The sequence below is a fragment of the Mustela putorius genome, unplaced genomic scaffold, assembly GCF_011764305.1.
Source record: "Mustela putorius furo isolate JIRA1106 unplaced genomic scaffold, ASM1176430v1.1 tig00000174_pilon_pilon_pilon, whole genome shotgun sequence".
Classification (NCBI taxonomy): domain Eukaryota; kingdom Metazoa; phylum Chordata; class Mammalia; order Carnivora; family Mustelidae; genus Mustela; species Mustela putorius.
Genome location: NW_025421304.1, coordinates 40,348,672 through 40,369,096, shown reverse-complemented (window position 1 = coordinate 40,369,096; position 20,425 = coordinate 40,348,672). Strand labels below are relative to the sequence as shown.

At 56.4% G+C, this 20,425-nt stretch overlaps 1 long non-coding RNA gene across 1 annotated transcript; it reads left to right on the top strand.

Moving 5' to 3' along the window:
- Positions 1-2,196: 2,196 nt before the first annotated feature.
- On the top strand, positions 2,197-13,881 carry LOC123391002. Its single transcript, XR_006605635.1, has 4 exons — positions 2,197-2,661; positions 6,815-6,960; positions 10,785-11,166; positions 11,367-13,881. It is a non-coding gene; the product is annotated as an uncharacterized LOC123391002 (long non-coding RNA).
- Positions 13,882-20,425: the final 6,544 nt, after the last annotated feature.

The following is a 20,425-nucleotide window of genomic DNA, read 5'->3' as shown; positions in this document are numbered from 1 at the left end:
GGGATCCTACCTGTAAATCCCAAAGCATCAAGGTACGGGGGTAAAATGTGCAAAGTCATCAGGCTGTGGAACTACATTTTCAAACAAAATAAGGGAGTATATGCATATGGAGACAAGAACCGCGAGCGCCAGGGGGAGGGGTGCTGAGTCCCGGGGCCGGAGGGAGGAGAGAGGTTGAGTCAGACTGAGACTCTACGTGCGTTTCTTTGGTGTCCTTTATTCTTTAAAAGAGCTGAACAGAAGACGATGAAAGGCATCTGTGGGGCGCCTGGGTGGCTCAGTGGGTTAAGCCGCTGCCTTCAGCTCAGGTCATGATCTCAGGGTCCTGGGATCGAGTCCCGTATCGGGCTCTCTGCTCAGCAGGGAGTCTGCTTCCTCCTCTCTCTCGGCCTGCCTCTCTGCCTACTTGTGACCTCTGTCTGTCAAATAAATAAATAAAATCTTAAAAAAAAAAAAAAAGAAATTCTTCAGAAATGCTGAGTTTCTCGTTGAGCCAAAGGGAGGAGAGTAGGGCTATGGTCAAATCTTAAAAAAAAAAAAAAAAAAGAAAGGCATCTGTGTTATGGGAGGGTAGGGGTATGTTATGTTAGATTATTTTTTCTATTTTCCTGTCTGTTGGGAATACAGACACTGAGACAGATCTGAAAAGAGAGAATTCACAGAGCACGCCCAGCAAGGTAGGCAGGACACGTCGGACCGCTCACCTGGAACAGGTGACTTCAGCTGATGTAGAACTGATGGCACAGTCGGTGGAAGCCAAGGGACGAAGCCAGAAGCCCGTTGGCCGAGGAGCCCAGCAGGCGGATGGCTGTGCAGGGCCGTGAGTTTGGAGTTTGAAGATCCAAACACCGACTGAAAGAGGCTGGTTGCTCTTGGACCCACACTGTTGGTCTGAAAGATCAAGAGAAAGAATGTTGCCAGAGGCTCCTGGCACCCTCCACCAGGCTGACTCCCCCAAATCTGGGGGTGCTTCCTGCTTCCGGCCCTGCCCCATGTCCTGCCCAAAAGGCAGGGGCGTGTCTCTGCAACTGCCCAGCTCTGCCGGCTCCTGGCCCGGTCCCTGGCACACAGTCGGAGCCCAGGGAATCCTCAGCCAATGGGTGTCACCTAAAAGGGCTTGTATCTCAGAGGGTGTCCCCAGACAGCCCATGGCAAAATCACGTGGCACATCTGCTAAAATTCAGGTAAAATTCCCACACCCCACTCACCCACCCAGTGGCCCACTACTTGGAGGACTATCTCAGAATCTGTATCTCCAGCAAATGTAGCAAGCGGTTCTTAGCTACTCTCATGAGAAAATCTTTGCTGCTTTGCTGCGGTAGAGCCTGATGATGGTTTTTCCCCATGGTTCATCACGTGCAGGGGCTGGGCCTGCATTAGCAACACCTGGAACGTGGTGAAGGCAAGAAGCCGGGTCCCTGGGCTTCTTCTGACCGGGACGGGGGTGGAGGGGCGGGAAGTCTGTGTCCAGACCTCAAGGCAACACACAAGCATATGTGGAGGAGCACGAATTTTACTCTGGTTTCTCTTCAGATCGCATAAATCTTTCGCCTTTTACTAAAATAGTTTTTTTAAAAATTTACTTATTTGAGAGAGAGAGAGCATGAGAGAGAGAGCATACATGGGGGAGGGGTGGAGGGAGAGGGAGAAGCAGACTCCCCGCTGTGCCCGACACAGGACTCGATCCCAGGACCCCAGGATCATGACCTGAACTGAAGGCAGACGCTTCACCGACTGAGCCCCCCAGGCGCCCTGGGGACCACTAATTTTTTTTTTTTAAAGATTTTATTTATTTATTTGACAGACAGAGATTACAAGTAGGCAGAGAGAGAGGAAGGGAAGCAGGCCCCCTGCTGAGCAGAGAGCCTGATGTGGGACTCGATCACAGGACCTTGAGATCATGACCTGAGCCGAAGGCAGCGGCTTAACCCACTGAGCCACCCAGGCGCCCCATGGACCACTAATTTTTGACCATAGCCCTACTCTCCTCCCTTTGGCTCAACGAGAAACTCAGCATTTCTGAAGAATTTCTTTTTTTTTTTTTTAATTTTATTTATTTATTTGACAGACAGAGATCACAAGTAGGCAGAGAGGCAGGCAGAGAGAGAGGAGGAAGCAGGCTCCCCGCGGAGCAGAGAACGGAATGCAGGGCTCGATCCCAGGACCCTGAGATCATGACCTGAGCCGAAGGCAGCGGCTTAACCCACTGAGCCACCCAGGTGCCCCCGAAGAATTTTTGAAATAAGTTGAGAAATTTCCATTTGGTAAGTATTTCTTGCCGTCATTAATGTATTTAGAGGATGGAGCCTCGGAATACAAAGACCAGAATGATCGGCTCAGCCACCGGCCCGAGGCAGCTGTTTTCACATTTAGGGGTACAGCCTTTCCAACTGTAACCGAGAATACATTTTATTTTCAAAAACTGAGACTATACTCTGTTGATTTTATTTAAGATTTTATTTATTTATTTGACAGAGACAGACAGCGAGAGACGGAACGCAAGCAGGGGGAGCTGGAGAGGGAGAGGCAGGCTTCCCGCAGAGCAGGGAGCCTGATGTGGGGCTTGACCCTGGGATTATGACCTGAGCTGAAGGCGGATGCCTAATGACCGGGCCCCCGTTGATGTTTCTGGAACCTGCTCTTTCCACCCACTAATACACGGTGAGTGTTTTTTCACATCCGCGAAAACTACCGGAGTCATGGTGTTTGTCTTCTGCTGGACGGTTGTATAATCATTAGAGTTATTTAGAGTTGGAAGTGGCAAGCTGGTGAACCACCAGCCAGATTGGCCCTCTGTCACACCGTGGGACTGCGTAGTTTGCCAACGCACAACAGCAGGAGCACTGTTCCCTTGAATTTATAGGAGACGGGTGACCCCGGAGCAGTGCACAACCTGCACCACCGTTCTCAGAAGCCCCATCCCAAATTTTGAATAGGCATTCGTGTTTTGAAATGGGAAGATTTCACCTCAAAACCCAGCTCTCGACTGCTCTTGACAAATCCAAAAAAGATCTATCACACTGGGGTCCTGTTCTTGCAGGGCTGAGGGGGGCTGGAACGGACATGAATGTCCGTTCGGATCGGGGGAGGCGGGCTTTCCGGGGCCCTGCAGTCCCCCATGCTTGGTTAATCCCCTGCTACCCTGTCACAAAAACTCCTTGATGTTAACAGTCTGATGCGTATAAGCGTCTGTGTTTGCCACCCCAGGAGGCCACTTGTAAATATTTGTTGAATGAACGAAGGGTTCCCTCTTCAGAGCCACAACAGGCTGGAAACAGAAGATGCTTCCTCTCTGTCGTTCAAATAGCCCAGATAGGGAGTTGCTATGGCAACCCTGGGACCATATTGCTTCACCAGTGATCACAGAGTATCCTCCAAGAAGCAGCACCCCCCGCCCACCCCTCCAACCTCGTGGGTAGTCACTTTCAGCTCGGAGAAGTTTCGGAAGGTTCCGGGCGTGGAAACAGGCTTGCTTTCAGAACACAACGTTAACTCAGAAAGGGAGTCCCAGGGATCATTCAGATCTGTGTAGATTCTGGCCCTTCCCCAACAAAGAATTCCTTTTATTGTGTATGGCCCCCTACGTCCCATATTTTGGAACAATTGTCTGCCGAACCAAATATTTAGGAAGCACGGATTTGTTTTCTCATTTAAAAAGACAATCACAGGGTGCCTGGGTTGCTCAGTGGGTTAAGCCGCTGCCTTTGGCTCGGGTCATGATCTCGGGGTCCTGGGATCGGGTCCCGGTCCCGCGTCGGGCTCTCTGCTCAGCAGGGAGCCTGCTTCCTCCTCTCTCTCTCTGCCTGCCTCTCTGCCTACTTGTGATCTCTCTCTGTCAAATAAATAAATAAAATCTTAAAAAAAAAAAAAAAAAGACAATCACAGATGAACTGTGGGAGCTCCGAGGTCACGTCATCAGTTGAATGTCAGGTGGTTAAATAATTGGGTTCTAATCCTGGCTGCTGTGTGACCTCGGACAAGTTACAGAACCCTTCTGGGCCTCTGATTCATCACCTTTTAAATCATAACACAGTCTCCATCTTGTACGTTTCCTGGGAAGTATCTGATACACAGTGACGCAGGAAACGCTCAGCAGAGAACTTGGCTAATCATGGCAGCCATTCGACCCCGAACGGCCAATACAACTTGGATAATGGATGAGAATCAGGGTATGAGCTCAGCAGGGGTTCATCTGGGCAGCCACACTGAGGCTAAAGCAGAGTGCGTTCCCCAAACTCTTTTGCCTTAGGGTTCTGGTGTGCTGGCTAGATGTACTCGCGTGAGATTTGGAAGGTTCGGGGGAACATGGGAATGGGGTCTCTGTGACCCATTTCCTCTTGGCCAGCAAGGTCTTCGGGATGTGGGTGTCCTGTCTCTAGCTCTGTGGGCGTCTCCAGGCAGGTGCAGGGCCGCGGTGGGGGCTCTCAGCCCTGGGATGCCACTCTGAGGGTGTATCCTTGACTCCATGGTCTCTCTCTCTTTTTAAAAATTTTATTTATTTGACAGAGAAACACAACGAGAGAGGGAACACAAGCAGAGGGAATGGGAGAGGGAGAACCAGGCTTCCCACAGAGCAGGGAGCCCAACTTGGGGCTCTAACCCAGGACCCCAGGATCATGACCTGAGCCAAAGGCAGCTGCTTAACGACTGAGCCACCCAGGTGCCCCGACGCGATGGTCTCTTGTGTAGCTTTCTGATTGTCAGTCCTCTGGAGTGTGGCAGTTGCCCGGGAAGGTCAGTCCTGTGACATCTGGAGGTCCTGACTGTGGCCGTCGCCTCTGTAAGCATCTAATGCCTTGTCCTAACTTTTTGCCAGAAATACTTAGAATCTTTTCTACTTTCGGCACTGAGCCTGACTCATGCCGCCTCCCTGGGTCCTGACCTATCCCTGCTGGCCTCCCGGGGTGTGTGCCTGCCCTGACCTGCCAAGGCGGCTCGGTCTTGACTCTCAGCCTGACTCTGATCTCCAGCTGCTGCTCACCTCCACTGTAGACAACCCACTTCAGCCCGCTACCCACCTGCTCAGAGGCGTTAGGTTCCTGCTCCTCAAGAAGAACACTGCACGGGGTGGGAAATTGTTCCCGGTTCTCACCGCACTGATTTCTGGAATCTCTCACTTAGCAGTGAGTAAGTTCAAGAGTCACCAAGGGGGGAAAAAAAAAAAAAAGAGTCACCAAGGGATATTTCAAAGCTAAAAAGAACAGACTGGCTTGAAAAGGGTGCCCAGGTCATCACATCAAAGGGCCTGTGGGGGTGAACCAGTTATCCTTTATGTGCCTTAAAAATGTGCAAATTTGGGGCGCCTGGGTGGCTCAGTGGGTTAAGCCTCTGCCTTCAGCTCAGGTCATGTTCTTGGGGTCCTGGAATTGAGCCCCACATTGGGCTCTCTGCTTGGCAGGGAGCCTGCTTCCCCCTCTCTCTCTGCCTGCCTATCTACTTGTGATCTCTCTCTCTCTGTCAAATAAATAAAATCTTTTTTAAAAATGTGCAAATTAAACTAGTGACTATGTCGTGAGCTTTTTCTTATTAATGCTTTAATCTTTCTGAACTACAAAAGTAACAGCAATCTCATGTAATGAATTCCAGTAGTTCAGAAGTATATATAATAAGAAGGAAAAGTCTGGAAGGATACAGACCAAACTACAAATGGTGGGCACCTCAACACCTGTATTCTTCCAGACTTTGTGCACATACACACAGAGGCATGCCTAGATATAATTTTCTTAATAAAAGAAGGTGCCTGGGTGGCTCAGTGGGTTAAGCCGCTGCCTTCGGCTCAGGTCATGATCTCGGGGTCCTGGGAGCCCGCTTCGGGCTCTCTGCTCAGCGGGGAGCCTGCTTCTTCCTCTCTCTCTCTCTGCCTACTTGTGATCTCTCTCTGTCAAATAAATAAATAAAATCTTAAAAAAAAAAAAAAGAAAGAAATTACATGTGGGTGAAGTTGTGCATAGCTGTGAAATGTTATTTTTATGTATATTTGTGTCTAGTTCTGCAATGTGCTTTTTTCACTTAACAATGCATCAAGGGGAGGGTTCACCAACAGTTTGCATAGATAGAGCTCATTTTATTTAAATTCTCCTTCATGTTCGAGACTGTGGAGGTAGCTTAGTTGACTGGGTGGTCCCCGTCGATGGACACGGTGGCAGGCGGAATTCTCTGAGAACCGCCAGTGACACTGCGGTACCCCTGCCCTTGAGTCCAGAGGAAGGAACAAAAGGAAGGGGTCTCCCTCCCGGGGCTGGGACCTGTGACCTAGTACTTGCTGATTTTAAGAAAAGGATATTTTCCTCGGTGGGCCTTCCCTAAAATGGATGGGGCCTCCCTGGTGGGGACATTCAGAGCGGGAGAGGGTTTGGTAAGAAGGAGATGCCCCACCGCGGGGGGCCGGGCGGCCGAGAGAGGTTCCTGGCCGATGGGCAGCAAGAAGATGAAGATCTCAGTTATAAAGTCGCGAGGAAGCTCACCCCGGGAAGCCCTGTGCTTGTCCGCACGCCGCCCCCTTCTCCCCACGCCCCCACCAGCCCCGGCGAGGATGCCTTTTTTTTTTTTTTTTTAATTTTGGTAAAATACACACAACATAAAATCTACCATTTTAACCATTTTAAAGCGAACAGTCCAGTGGCATTACACTCATTCACAACATCGTGCAACGACCAGCACTGTCTAGTTCCAGAACTTTCCATCACCCCAAAAGAACATCTCCTACCCATTAAGTAGGCTCTCTCTACCCCCACAACCACTCGCCTCCCCGCCAGACGACCCAGGACAGCCGCCTCTGCTTTCTGTGTCTCATGAACCGTTTTACTTTGTGCAGGTCGGACATGCCAGCTGGGGTATGGCGCACACGGAAGCCAGCTCGTGCTCTCCCTCCTCAAGCTCCGACTTGTGGGAGAGGCTCCACAAACAGCAGCTGAGTGTCTGCCTGACCTCGGACCCCTCCCCGCCCGACTCCCATGTGAGGTCTGTCATCCTCACTGGGAGCGTGGCCCTCCAGTGTCCTCTCTGGGTGGGGGCTAGGAAGGAGGCTGAGTGCCCAGGGGAATGGCACGGAGAGGTGGGGCCTGTGCCCAGGGAAGGAGTCGCACCCTGCTTCGGAGGGCAGCTGTCGGCCCACGTGGTGGTGGCTGCGTGTTCTCAGACCTTTTTGATTTGCAGAAGAGGCCCCAGGTTTGGCTATTTAAGGAAAAGGCACTGGCATATTTTCAGAAAGCACGTTCTAGCAGTTCTGGACAGCATGGAGGGGTGGGGGCGTGGAGCGGCGGGGGTGGCGGGGAGCAGGGAGCCATTTTGCCCCAAAGGCTGGCTCCTTTGCCAAGGGAACAAGTGGTACGGGAACAGCAGGTTCCACGATGAGGGAGTCTCGGAAGCCCCAGACAGACACCCCCAGCTCGGTTGGTCTCCAGGCCCCGCGTGCTCCTGCCAGGCTCTTTAGAGATTCTAGAACATTCTCTTCAGCTGCCTGTGTGGCTGGCTGTTTCCATAGCACTGCCCAGCATCTAAGGAAAAGCAAGCCTGTGTGTGTCGCTTCGCTTCCCCCCCCCCCCAGCATCTCGAGGCCCCCTTTGGGCCCCGCACCCCCAGCCCTGCGTGACAGGGAGATGCCCCCGAGGGGATGGTTTGCTGGATTTATGTTCACCAGGAGCAGATGCTGTGGGAGGGCCCTGACCTCCCCCGCCTGGTGCATTGTGCTGATTTGGCCTTGGGGGCTGGGGCTGTTCCTGGATGAAAGAGGGAGAGAGGAAAACCCCACCCGCCTGGCCAGGCCTTGGGGAGCAGGCTGGGGGCACGCCAGCTGTCCTAGAGCAGGGAGGGGCCGGCCCAATGCCAGGGGAGTGCTGGAGAGTTCTTGGGGGGAGGGGGGCGCCCTCCCTAGGGCTGCCTGCATGTGGAGGGAAATGCTGGCTTTAACGAGCCCACAGGGGCCTTAAAACCTGGCTCAGGCTTGGAAGTTTTTCTAAAAGGCTCCTCCTGACAATGGCCATCGGGCCAGAAGGTCTCCGGTCACGTTAGCTTCGGCTCTCGGGCTTCATTTCTGTGTGGGAAAGCGCTTGCTCAGGGCCTCCCATGCAGCGGGGCTGTGAAAGTCTCCGTGCTGATTGCTGATCCGGAACTGGGGGGCAGTGTGGGGCAGGGGCTCGAGAACCCTTCCCACTGCGGGAGTGGCCTGCGATGTTTGTGACAGGCACGGCCGCGGGCGACGGTGAGGGCGGGTGGGACTGGGAAATACGGAGGCGCAGAAGCTATTTGCCTGGAATCCCAGAGCCAAGTAGCGAAGTCGGGACTTGAACCCAAGTCTGTCGGCAAAGGCCCCCTCATCGGAGAGGCCTGCCTGACTCCCGTTCTGAGGTGGTACCCTGGGTCCTTCTCTAGGCGCTGGGCCCGGTTCACATTTCCTAGCCCATGTCCCCATCTGAGACCACGGGTTCACCTGCCCCCCCCCCCCGCCCCATTCGCCTCCCTGTCCCGCTGCTGGCTTTCCTCCTCTGTTCCCAGCACTGGCGAGGACACCTGGGCCACAGTGGGTGCCCGGCAAACAGGGGCTACTGTTATTGTCCTAAAATACTGTCTGGGGAGGAATGGGAGGAGATACTGAAACCTTGTGTTGATGACGTCTGTGACATAAACACTGGGGGACACTGAGATGGTTGTACACAGACTCTCCAGAGGCCCCGGGACATCGCCAGTTATGTGCCCTGCAGTAGAAGAATCTTCCGTAAAGTGGAAGGGAGGGTCAGGGATGGCAGGGGAGCGGGTGCTGCGTGAGGAGGAAGAAGGTACCGATGCTGCTTGGGATAAATGACCCCCCTCGGGGCCCCTGGTGGTGAGGACCTGCTCTTGGGGACCCCTGGCGATGAGGACCTGGTCCTGGGGTCCCTGGTGGTGACCCAATCCTGGGGACCCCTAGCAGTGAGGACCTGATCCTGGGGACCCCTGGCAGTGAGGACCTGATCTTGGGGGACCCTTGGTGGTGAGGACCCAGTCCTGTCCCAGGGACTTTTGGCAGTGAGAGGTCCCGATCTTGGGGACCCCTGGTGGTGATGATCCACACTCCACATCCCCAAATGCTCTGGGAACCCCGGGGAGCCCACTGTAGAGACAGGACAAGATAGCTATTTGATTATTCATGATACACCATTTCCATTGAAAAAGGAAGAGCTCACTCCAGAGGCCATTTTCACGGTGTCCTGGGGGTTCCGCTCTGAAACTCTGGGCTCCCGTTTCAGGGTTCCTGACTTCCACCCTGGGATGATCCGAGGGCCCCTTCCCTTCAGGCCTCCGTTAGCCCAGTGAGGAGGGCCCTGGGACTCCATCTCCTGGCTGAGGGCCATACACCAGGGACAGCCAGCCTACCTGCCCAGGTCCTGTGGCCATAAGAAGGTTGTCCGGTCCCTTCTCTGGTGCTCAGTGTCCCCTTGGGATGAGGTCACTCCTAAATGTGATGGCGACTTGGGGCGGTGGCGACAGGCCGCATGGAGGAACAGTTGCTACGTTAATTGCTACACGATCACTGGAATGTATTAAAGCTCACCCTTCCCTCAGCCCTCCTGACTCCTGCGGCACACGTTGCAATGCAGAGGGCTGGGCCCACCCCCAGCAGTTCTGCCCCAGCGGGTGTGGGCAGGCGCGAGGATCTGCATTGCCAACAGGACCTCCGGTGCCGCTGCTGGTCTGGCACTGGGCGGCGGGTGTTGTCCTTGGGTCTGGGTAGAGAGATGCCTGTAACATCCACAAAAATGTTAATACATTTTCATAACACACAAGCCCGTGTCCGCGAGGGCTTCCCTGGGCCGGGACATGCTGTGAGCTTTCCTGCCTGGCACCCCCCACCCCCGCGACCTCCCAAGCACTCTGTGGGAGAAGTATTCTCATCACAAATGAGGGGCCTGAGGCTCAGAGGGGCAGTGCCGGACCCTGGCAGGTGACACCGATGTTCTAGGGTCCAGGTCTGACTCCAGCTCCCGGCTCTGGGCCCCCTGGGGGCCATCTCTGGCTTAGCAGGCAGATTTCACGTACGTCGGGAAACCCGCCGCTTCACAAATTTGCTCCAAAAGGCTTTCCTGAGTGCCCCTCTGTGTGCTGGGGATTGCACGGTTGGCTCACTTTGGTTCCCAAACCAACAGAACCCAAGGCAAGGATTCCAGTGCAAGGGGCTTATGTGTCAAGTGGTCCAAGATACATAAACAGGGGAGTCGAGGTGACACGGGGGGAAGGGGCTGCGACGGGAGGGTTGTGACCACCCGAGGCAGCCCTAGGCAGCAGGGACTCAGTCCCACGGAGGACCCTGAAGACCACACTGTGTTTCTTTTCCCCATAAGGTCAAGGCAGCTGCTGCTGGCCCTCTGCTCTCCCCGACCAGCTCAGGTCTGCTCTCAGGAGGCTCAGAGCCCTGCACTCCCTTCCCTTGCTGGTGGGCAAAGTGGTCTTGTCCACCTGGCAAGAGAAATGCACATGTCAGGGTGGAGAGCAGGTGCCAGGGGGCCCGGCTAGAGTGGCAAAAGAATGGGGGGTGGTGTACGGTCAACATATTATTTTTTTTAAAGTATTTTATTTATTTATTTGATGGACAGAGAACACAAGTAGGCAAAGAGGCAGGCAGAGAGAGAGAGAGGAGGAAGTAGGCTCCCTGCCAACCAGAGAGCCTGATGCAGGGTTCCATCCCAGGACCACGGGACCATGACCTGAGCCGAAGGCAGAGGCTTTAACCCACTGAGCCGCCCAGGTGCCCCTGGTCAATGTACTATTAACATATCATTAACAAGGGGTCCGCCAAACTCTAATTCCAGGGCCAGACAGGGAGCGTGTATGAGCCAATGGTCTGCGTGGGGACAAGGATCACTAACTGCCCAGGTTTGGCGTTGGAGCTGTCTGGTTTGAAAACTGAAAGACGCATGTCCCAGGCACTTCAGAATGGTGGGTCGCTCCTGGGGAGACTGTAGTACCAGGCAGAGCTGGTGCTCCCTCCAAAGTGACAGGCACCCCCCAGCTCAGCTAACTTCACTGGGTTGGGGGTGAGCCTCCATCTTGCCAGATCATCCAACATTTCAGGAAGACTCAGAAACCGGGGTTCTAGGTGAAATGTACCAATTTAAAGGGGAATGGATATTTCAAAAGCTCTCGGTGGGTCCAAGCCTCTGTGTCCAGGCAGGGGCGGAGACGGCTTTCCTGGTAAAGAGTGAGGCGTCACGACTCTGGTGAGCAAGAAGCCGCGAGGGGGGTCGGATGGGGGCAAAGCGGTTTGCCCTTTGCCCTTTTGTTTTCTTGGCTGCTGCGCTGCAGGGAAGGGATCCGGGCCCATCTGTGGGTTGCCAGGAGGGAGCCCTGGCGCAAGCACGGCCCTGTCTGGGTCTACAAAGCCCGCGGGGAAGGGAGCCGACCCTACGTGAGTCCAGCTCCTCCTTTCACCGACACGGCCCAGAGACGGGAGAGGCTTGTCCAAGGCCACGCAGCCAACGACGAGCCCCCACGGCCCACCCCTCCCTCGCGTCCCAACCCAAACGCAAGTACACGTGGCGCCCCCCTCCCAGCCACCCCTGCCAGCAGGTCTATGACCGCGTGTTTCCCTTTTTGGGGGCAAGAGCGTCAGACACGAGAGGAACGAGACGGCAGGCGAGCGGGGCCGGCTGGGGAACACGCTGCTCTGGCGGCTCGGGGAGCCGCGCCCGCTCCGAGCGGCTGTTCCACGCAGTCCGCAGACGGAGGGACAGGCCGGCCTCCGCGGGCAGCGGCAGGAGCCAGGTCTCCGAGGCCGGCCCGCACACGGCTACGGGGAAGTCCAGAAGGCTGGGGTCGGCGCCCCCGAGACGCTAGCTCGGCACCGCTCCGAACGCGAGCCCCTGCCCCAGTCCCAGCGGCGCGGGGCGGCGCGGCTGCGCATGCGCGGTCGTGCAGGTCGCCCCGGCCGGCCCGAGGGGAGGCGGCGGACTCTGGCAAGGCGCGTGGTGTCCTCGCGCGGACCACGGGCAGCGGGGCCCGGGGGAGGGAGTGAGAGCCGGACGAGGGCCCTCAGAGACCCTGGTCCACCCGTCCTCCGCCTTCCGGCACTGCCAGTCTGCCGACTCCCCACCCGGGACGCAGAGGCTTGCCTTCGCCTCCTAAACTCGTGAGCCTCCACGCCGGGCCACAGCATGGCGGAGGCGCGCGCGAAGGGGAAGCGTCCGATTGGCCCAGGTTGAGTCAGGTGACCACCCTTGGTCCAATCAGCTATAGCCGGGGCCGGCGACTCGCCCGCGGCACGTCGGTCACGTGGCACGTCGGTCACATGGCCAGGCTCGGACGCGGGGAGGTTTGGGGGGTGCCTGGGGCGCGGCCGCAGCAGAGAGGCTGGGTGGGCTCGGGGACGGAGCCCGCCCGCCCGGCTGTCCGTCGTCCGGCGATTCAGAAGATGCCCGGGGACAAGAGGCTGCGGCAGCGTTCAGGCCGCGACGGGAGACGAGCAGGTTTCATTCCGTGTAACCGCACGGACGCAGCAGAGGGACCTCGCTGGTGGACTGGCCGGCCCCTCGCCAGGTCCCCACCTACGGCCGGAAGTTACGGGGGCGGCGCCTCGGGGTGGCTGGCCCCAGTCCCTGAGCCACCGCGCTGCCCGCCCGTGTCCTCAGGGACCCCCTCCTGCGCTGACCCAGGGGAGCAGAGTTCCCCAGGGAGGGTTGGGGGGAAGCAGCTCGCCGGGTCCGGGCCAGCGACGCTCCGCTGAAAGACCGGCTGAGAACCGCCAGGCCCGGGCCAGCCCCACGGGCACCCCGTGGTATTGACCGCACGGCGGGTGCCGTGCTTCGTGCTCTGCCTGCCTTTCTTCTGCGACGTCCGTGACGGTCCTCCTCCAGGAGCCCTCCTGTCACCCACCGCGCAGATCAGGAGATGGAGGCTCGGCCACATGAAGCCACTTGAGCCCTTTTCCCATGTGTGTAGTTTGCTGTCTCTCCTGCGTGCCCAGGACATGTGGGGGCCGCTCCATGATGGCTCACTGTCCATTTCTGGAGGGCAAGGACTGCACCCAGACGCAGTCCCCTGTCCTGTCCTTCCCCGACCGGGACCCTCAGATGGCAGGTGTCCAGCCGTCTGTGACGGCTCCTCCTCCCACCCAGGAAAACCTGCCGTCAGCTCCTTTTCCACACTGAGGTGCCAAGGACCGAGAGTGGCAAAGGAGTGCCCCTCCAGGGGAAGAGCGATGGCTGTAGGGATGGAAGCTTCTGTGGGGGGATTGCAGGCAGCAGGTCGGGGAGAGCGCTTGAAGACCCGCCTGCCTTGCTCCTGGAAGCTGCCCCCCTCCCCCCGGAAACCGGTTGTAATAAGAGGGCCGGGGTTGTAGAGGGAGCTGAATCCCAGATTTTCCATTTCTGTGCTGCTTTGATTCAGCAGCCCAGCGGACACCGGCCTGCATGAATGCCCCCAGGTCTTCTGGATCTTGGGAAGGGTACCCCGAGGTTCTCTCAGCCGCTGTCACCTTTCACCTTTGGACTCACCTGGAGGTCAGTACTTCTTTCCCAGTGGGTCCCAGTTGCTTTAAAAATGCGAGAAAAAATGGAGAGCAGCAGAACTTGAAACAATGCCCCATCCCTGATTATCAACGGAATTAGCTCCCAGAGGGGAAGGACCGGCTGGATACCCCCCACCCCCGTCACTGTCGTCATAGACTTAAGCATCAGCTTGAAGGTGACATTTCCTCCCTCCAGCTCAAATGACATTAATCTGCCTGGGATGATGTCCTGAGGGCCCTGAAATTGAGGTCCAGCCACTGCTCTGCCCCCCACTGGGCTATATGGCCTCCAGCTGACCACTTCCTCTCTGGGAGGGAGCTCGGGCTTCCGCTTCTTGCTCCTCGGAAGTGACAGCCTGCAGACCCAGGTGCTCCAGGGAGGTGGTGGTCGGGCTAAGTGAGCCCCTGGGGTGGGTGGGTGGGGGGAGCACAGCCAGCCTCTCCTCACCACTGGAAGTGAACGAGAGCTTGGGTTTCTAGAACATTGGCCTTTTCAAAAGAAACCATAACTTCGGATTTTTTTTTTTAATGTTAAGATTTTTGTCATACTTGCTTTTGTCATTTTGAGGTTTTTAAAGTAGAACATCCATGCCCAAAAAAGGTACTCGAATGCACCTTATCCCCACCCCCGGCCCTCACTGTCCCCATGGCCACCCCCATGCCCACCCCACTCCCTGCCAGGTCCTGATCTCGCACCCGTGGTGGCTTTGACAGTATGCTGACACCTTGCACATGGGGTGTTCTCTTGTGTCTGGTTTGTTGCCCCCACCCCAACCCCACATTCCATCTGAAACTCATCCAGGCTTTGGGTGTAAGTTGTGAACCACTCACTGTCCGCTAATGTACTGTAGTTGATGCTGTGAACATAACACATATGTTCAGTCTCAGTACCGCGAGAGTGTCGGGTGGTCCCGTGGGCTGGGGGGCTGGAATGGAGAGAAATGTCCTGAGGACTCTAGCCCACACCTTTCGGGGGACACGCATGCACGTTTCTACTGGATCTATCCCAGCAGGAGGGACTCTTGGGTCAGAGCAAGGCAAGTATTCCAAGAAAGATGGATTTTATCTGAAATCTCCCTATTTTGCAGTGACAGAAAGCAATGAATATCTGTTTATTTTTCTTTTTATTAAGATTTTATTTATTTGACAGAGACAGCAAGAGAGGGAACACAGGCAGGGAGAGTAGCAGAGGGAGAAACCTGTTCCCCCTGAGCAGGGAGCCTGATGTGGGGCTCGATCCCAGGACTCTGGGATCATGACCTGAGCTGAAGGAGACGCTTAAGGACTGAGCCCCCAGGTGCCCCTGAATATCTGTTTAAACAAGGACTCAGTTGGGGCGTCTGGCTGGCTTAGTCAGTAGAGTATGGGACCCTTGATCTTGGGGCCGTGAGTTCGAGCCCCATGTTGGGTATGGTCATGACTTAAAAGTAAACTCTTAAGGGGCACCTGGGGGGCTCAGTCAGTTAAGCATCTGTGATTTCGACTCAGGTCCTGATCTCAGGGTCCTGGGATCCAGCCCTGTACTGGGCTCCGCACTCAGTGGGGAGTCTGCTCGGCTTCTCTCCCTCCACCGCTTCCGCGACTGGAGCGCACCACGTCTGGGCTGGGTTGGACTTGACCTCCCTTCTCCCTCATAGCTCGCAGTCAGCCTCACGTGGGCTCTATCATCTTAAATGTGCTCACATTTTGTCACTGTGAAAGTATCACAGTATCATAGAACACGGAGGGAACAGAGAACGGAAAAACGCAAGGCGGGGAGTTCAGCGTCTGAGAGTGAGCCCCGAGCAGGGTAGCCTTGTGTATTCTGTGTCGGCGCCCTGCCCCCCCTCCGTGTGTGCGCACAGCGGGTGACACCGCTGTCCGTACATCACATAGCCTGCCTTTTTGACTTAATCCTGAGTGTTTGCCCGTTACTATGCGGCCTTCCTACCCAGCTACAGTTGGTCATAGCCTCAGTCAGTATTTTTTGGTGGGAGGAGGTGTTTGTCCAATAATAAAAAGGCACAGAGGAAAGTGGTGTTATTGTTTTGGTTTTTTTTTTAAGATTTTATTCATTCAGGAGAGAGAGAGAGAGGGCAAGGGCAAGCACAAGCGGGGGGGGGGGGGGCAGGGGCAGAGGAGAAGCAGACTCCTCGCTGAGCCGGGAGCCCGACTCGGGGCTCGATCCCAGGACCCTGAGATCAGGACCTGAGCCTCAGGTGGACGCCTAACCGACTGAGCCACCCAGGCGCCCCGGAAACTGGCTTTAAGGGCATGAAGTCTGTGGACACGTCACTTGGATTCAGAATCCAGCTGAGCTGATTGCCCATGATGTGACCTCTCCAGGCCTCAGTCCGCCTCATCTGGAAAATGGGGATAATACATGGCCCTGCCTCCAAGGTTGTGCAAGGTTTGTGCTTACAGAAGGTGCACGTGTGCCTCCCCAGAACTCAAGGTCACACGGGACCTGGGGACTGTTTTGTAAACCATTTCACGGTGACCCCCCTGTTTCTCTGCATCATGTGTGGGGCACAGTTTGTGGCTCTCTCAGGGATCTGGGTGTCTTGTAAGGAGAAGCCGGGACTCTCTTTTTAAGGTTGTTCGTGGAGCAGAATGTCTTTTTGGTTAGACGTAGTGTCTTCCTCCAATCCAAAATCGACATGGGTTTCTGCCTCCTGTGGCATAGAGTCTCACTCCGGGACCAGAGGTCAGGCAGGCTTCCTGCCCAGCAGAAGAGGTTTGGGTTTCCTGAGCTCAAGGTTCCTCAGTGGGGAGGAGCACGCTGGGTGGCTTCTCATCACCCCTCAGGGGCCTGGACCAAAGGGGACGGAGGCAGAGTGGAAGCTCGCGTTGCTGTGGGGCTATGAGTCGCGCACCCCTCTTCTGACCCAGAGGGCTCATGTCTTCTGCCCGCAGCCTTGGAACTGGTGGGCTAGCTCATGGGCTGGCACACAGGGTAGTCTCTGCTTGTCCACGGTCCCTGGGCCACTCCGTGGTCCTCCCCAGCATTACTCCAGAGACTGTACAACATTCCCTCATTTTGCTTTTCTATCCCTCTTAGGACCAGTCTTCCACTGTCAGAAATACAGCTTATTTCTGACATTTCCCTCTTTATGCAATGCTGCAGGGACCAGTCTTGGAGCTGAACTTCACTCTCATGTGACTATTTCCATGCCTTAAGTCAGAAGTCGAAGGACAGGACCCCTGCTATTGGCCCATCTTGCGTCTTGATCCCATCATAGATTGAGCCCTTACGGATCGGAGCTGCTGGGGGACTACCCACCCCATTCGCCACGAGCCCCTAGAACCGTGTCAGCCTTCCCATCTTCCCGATTCCCCCTGGGGAGCACCAAACACACCGAGCTCTACAGGGAAGTCATCCCTCTGACTGTCACCAGAGCCTGAGCTCTTCGAGGGCAGAGACGTCCTTATCCTTGTGTCCCTAGGACCTGGCACATAGCAAGTGCTCATCCCGTGTTGGCTGAACCTCTCCGGGGCCATAAATAAAACCAAGAGGATGCTGAGACACCATCCTTCTCAGTACTGAGCCCGCTGGCTCTCTCTGACCATTACTGCACGCTGAGGCGTGTTCTGAGTGTCGCGAAATCACATCTGTGAGGAGCCGAACAGGAAGACAAAGGAAAGCTAGGACCTGGGGTGCTGCCCGGAGCCAGCTCCTTGACCCCCTCAAACATCCCCCTGGTGGGCATCTGGGAAAGGCTTTTAGAGCCTTTCACTTCTACTTTCTGTTGAGACAGAATATACCCAGAGCAGCGCACATACGTGCACTGAACACAACTGGGTTGTCGCGCTGAGATCGACGTGACCAGCCGCCCGGCCCTGCCTCGTGTCCCCCGACCTCCCCGCATTGCTAAGCATCATCATGGTCCTAAGCACGTGGATTCACTATCCTGCTTCCGTATGCACATGCACACACGTGCCTGCACACACACTCCACACACGCACGCACATGTGTCCACACGCACGCACACACACACCTGTGTGCTCGTCTGTGTCTGGTTCCCCTGGCTCGGTGTGATGTTCGTGGGACCCGGCTCTGCTGCCGTGTGCACTGGTCACCCTCCTTTGTTCTGGGTAGTTTCTGTCCTGTGGACAGACCACTTTTTTTTTCTTCTCACCATTCTACCTTTGACGGGTATTGGGGCCATCTTCAGGGGGAGTTGTGCTGCTAAGAACCTTCTAGTACACGTTCTTACACGTGTACCCATCCTGCTGGGTGCGTCCCGAGGAGTGGAATGATTCACGTGCGTCTGAGTTCAGCTATAGGAGAGACTCCCAGAGGGTTGGGCACTGTTTCTCCAACGAACGACTTTTGGGAACCGAAGAGTCGGGATGGATAGACGAAGGCGAGGCCACAGTCAGGGCCGGCGTCGGGGGTATACGGGCCCCTGCTCGAGGGGCGCCTGCGCTCGGGATTTAATTCTCTGTGGCAGCTCTCTTGAAAGTCTCGATAATTTCATCTTTCCATTTGTGTTTTGTAAGTGAAGCGCGATGGGGACAGCGGAGCTCGCGTGGGGCGTGGTGGTCTACCAGCAGGCGCGGTCCCCTGGCTGTCCCCAGTAACCACGGCTGCTTTCCCCTGACTCATCCAAGGGCATCCTTTGCCCCAGGGACGTGTTATTAAATAATAAAAACACCACGACAGGTGGGGAGTGGGAGGCTGCAGAAGAAAGGAGAGAGGCTTTTCCTGCCTCTGAACGAGGAGGCACACAGTTTTCTTTGCCCTGGCGGCCCGCTGGCCGGAGTTCATCGCGCACTCACCACGGCCCCGGCCCTCTGCCAAGCACTCCGCACACGTGACCGTGACCGCATTGAGCGACTCGGCACCCCTGCGAGCTCAGCCTTACTGTCATCGCCTTCCGCAGACAAGGAGAGGGGGGGGGGCGCTGGGAAGTCACCCCACTCCACCCCCGGGGGCTAGCCGGGAAGCGGGCCCTGGGCAGACTGGAAAGCTTGTGCTTATTATGCCCCCAGGGTACCCGGGGTCGTCTCACCAGGGGATCCTCTGGGGGAAGCAGAGGAGCCAGAGGAGCCGCATGAAGAAGGCCCTGCCCACCCCCAGCCTGGGTGACAGCCAGGGTGGCGTCAGCAGAAGGCCTGGCCGCACTATGGCTGGGGGCTGGGGATCCCCCGGGGGCTGAGAGGGGATTGTGGGAAGGATGGCAGTCTGGGGGGGGGGGACGCAGTCTTCTGCGGGACGCAGCCCGAGAACGGGCAGTGGCCGTGTCAGAGCCCGGAAAGCTTTGTGAAATGACGGGGAGGTCACGACTCCTGCCGGAGGAACGGGCAGTGGCCGTGTCAGAGCCCGGAAAGCTTTGTGAAATGACGGGGAGGTCACAACTCCTGCCGGAGGAGAGGTCGGGCTGGAGGCGCCTGGCTGGACACTGGGCCTTTGTTCCCGCCAGGACTGCTGCAGCCCTTTGTGGGCATCATCGCTGAGAGGAAGGAAGCGGACAAGATTTATCTCCCAGAGGCTTAGCGACTTCCTTTGGAGAGGCCCCTGTCTGTCCCGCCCAGAGCTCTGAATCCCCCCCGGAGAGCGCTTTGCCGTGAGACACGGGAGGGCCAGGGATCGGTGGCTTGCTGAGCGTCTTAGGAAACGCGTATCCGTGCGTGCTTGCCTGTGTGTGTGTGTGTGTGTGTGTGCGCGTGTGTGTGTGTACATTCGCGAGTGCCCACGTGCGCATACGTGTGCAGCTTCTTTCCAAAAAGCCATTTTCACAGACACTTGTGTTGTCCACCATCCTGGCCTGCTAATGAAGTTTTATTTGTTCATTTGGTTGGTTGGTTTTTAAACGAGGAGAAGGAAATGACAAGACGCCGTAGGATTTTCCCTAAATCAGTAGCTCCGCTGGAGAAGGACTGAAGGTCGGCTTGAGGACCTCCCTCCGGGAAGGGAGGCCCTGGGGGCAGGTGGGGGCAGGGAGTGGGCAGGAAATGGTTCAGCCCCTGCAGCCAGGGGGCTCTGGAATGTGTCTCACTGCAAGTTTCAAGGCAGGCTTGTTCTGTGCCAACTGCTGACTCTGGTTTCTGCTTCCGCGCGGAAGCTGGGTGGTGCCGCGGGACACTGACCCTCAGCCGCCTCTGGTTACACGGGGACTGGACGCCTGACCCAAGCCGGGCCGGTCAGCGTCTCCGTCCCTGGAAACGGCTGGCAGGACGGAACCTGGAACAGACGAGATGAAATCTTGGGTGAGGCCATCGTCCTTGTGTCTCCCTTGAGGGGGGGGCGCAGGGGCCTTCTGGCCTCCTCTTGGTTTTCCAAGCTCTGGTTCGGGCCCTGTGAGACCCAACCACAGTCTCGCCTTGGGTTCTCTGAGACACCTCCTGCTCCTTCCAACAACTCTCCTTCGGTGATTCGAACTTCCTGAATGGTTTTACGCAGGACCGGCTACATAATGCGCAGGGTTCAGGGCAGAAGGAAACTGTGGCTCTTCTTGTTCGAACATTTACAAGGACTCCAGGGTGGCGACAGCAGAGCTGGGGCCCCGTGTGACTGCCCAGGTTACGGACTCCCTTTTACCAGCAACTAAAGGAACCTGAGCGAGACAGACCTGGTTGGAAAGAGGTGTCTTCCCACTCAAAGGAAAGGGGCTTCAGAATCCTCCTAGAACTTCAGGGGGCCGGGGACCTGCAGAGGACAGAAAACGTCCAGGATGATTACAAGGAGGAAAAGGCATCCCCGGGGCAGATGTCTGGCAGGGCGCAGAGCAGCCCCCGCCCAGGCTGGGGCTGGGTGGGTCGGTGGAAACTGGGAGCAGACGCCATACATACCGTATTATTAGGGCACATGCAGACAGCCCCGGGTCCAGGCAGGAGGGCTTGGGCACAGAGCACTGCATTCCAAGAGCCCCAGAGGGGGCGACGTGCCTAGCAGGGGAGAGTGGGGTCTGGGTCAGATGAGAGCAAAGAGAAGGTTCTCTTCGCCCAGGGCAGTCTAGGGGCCCC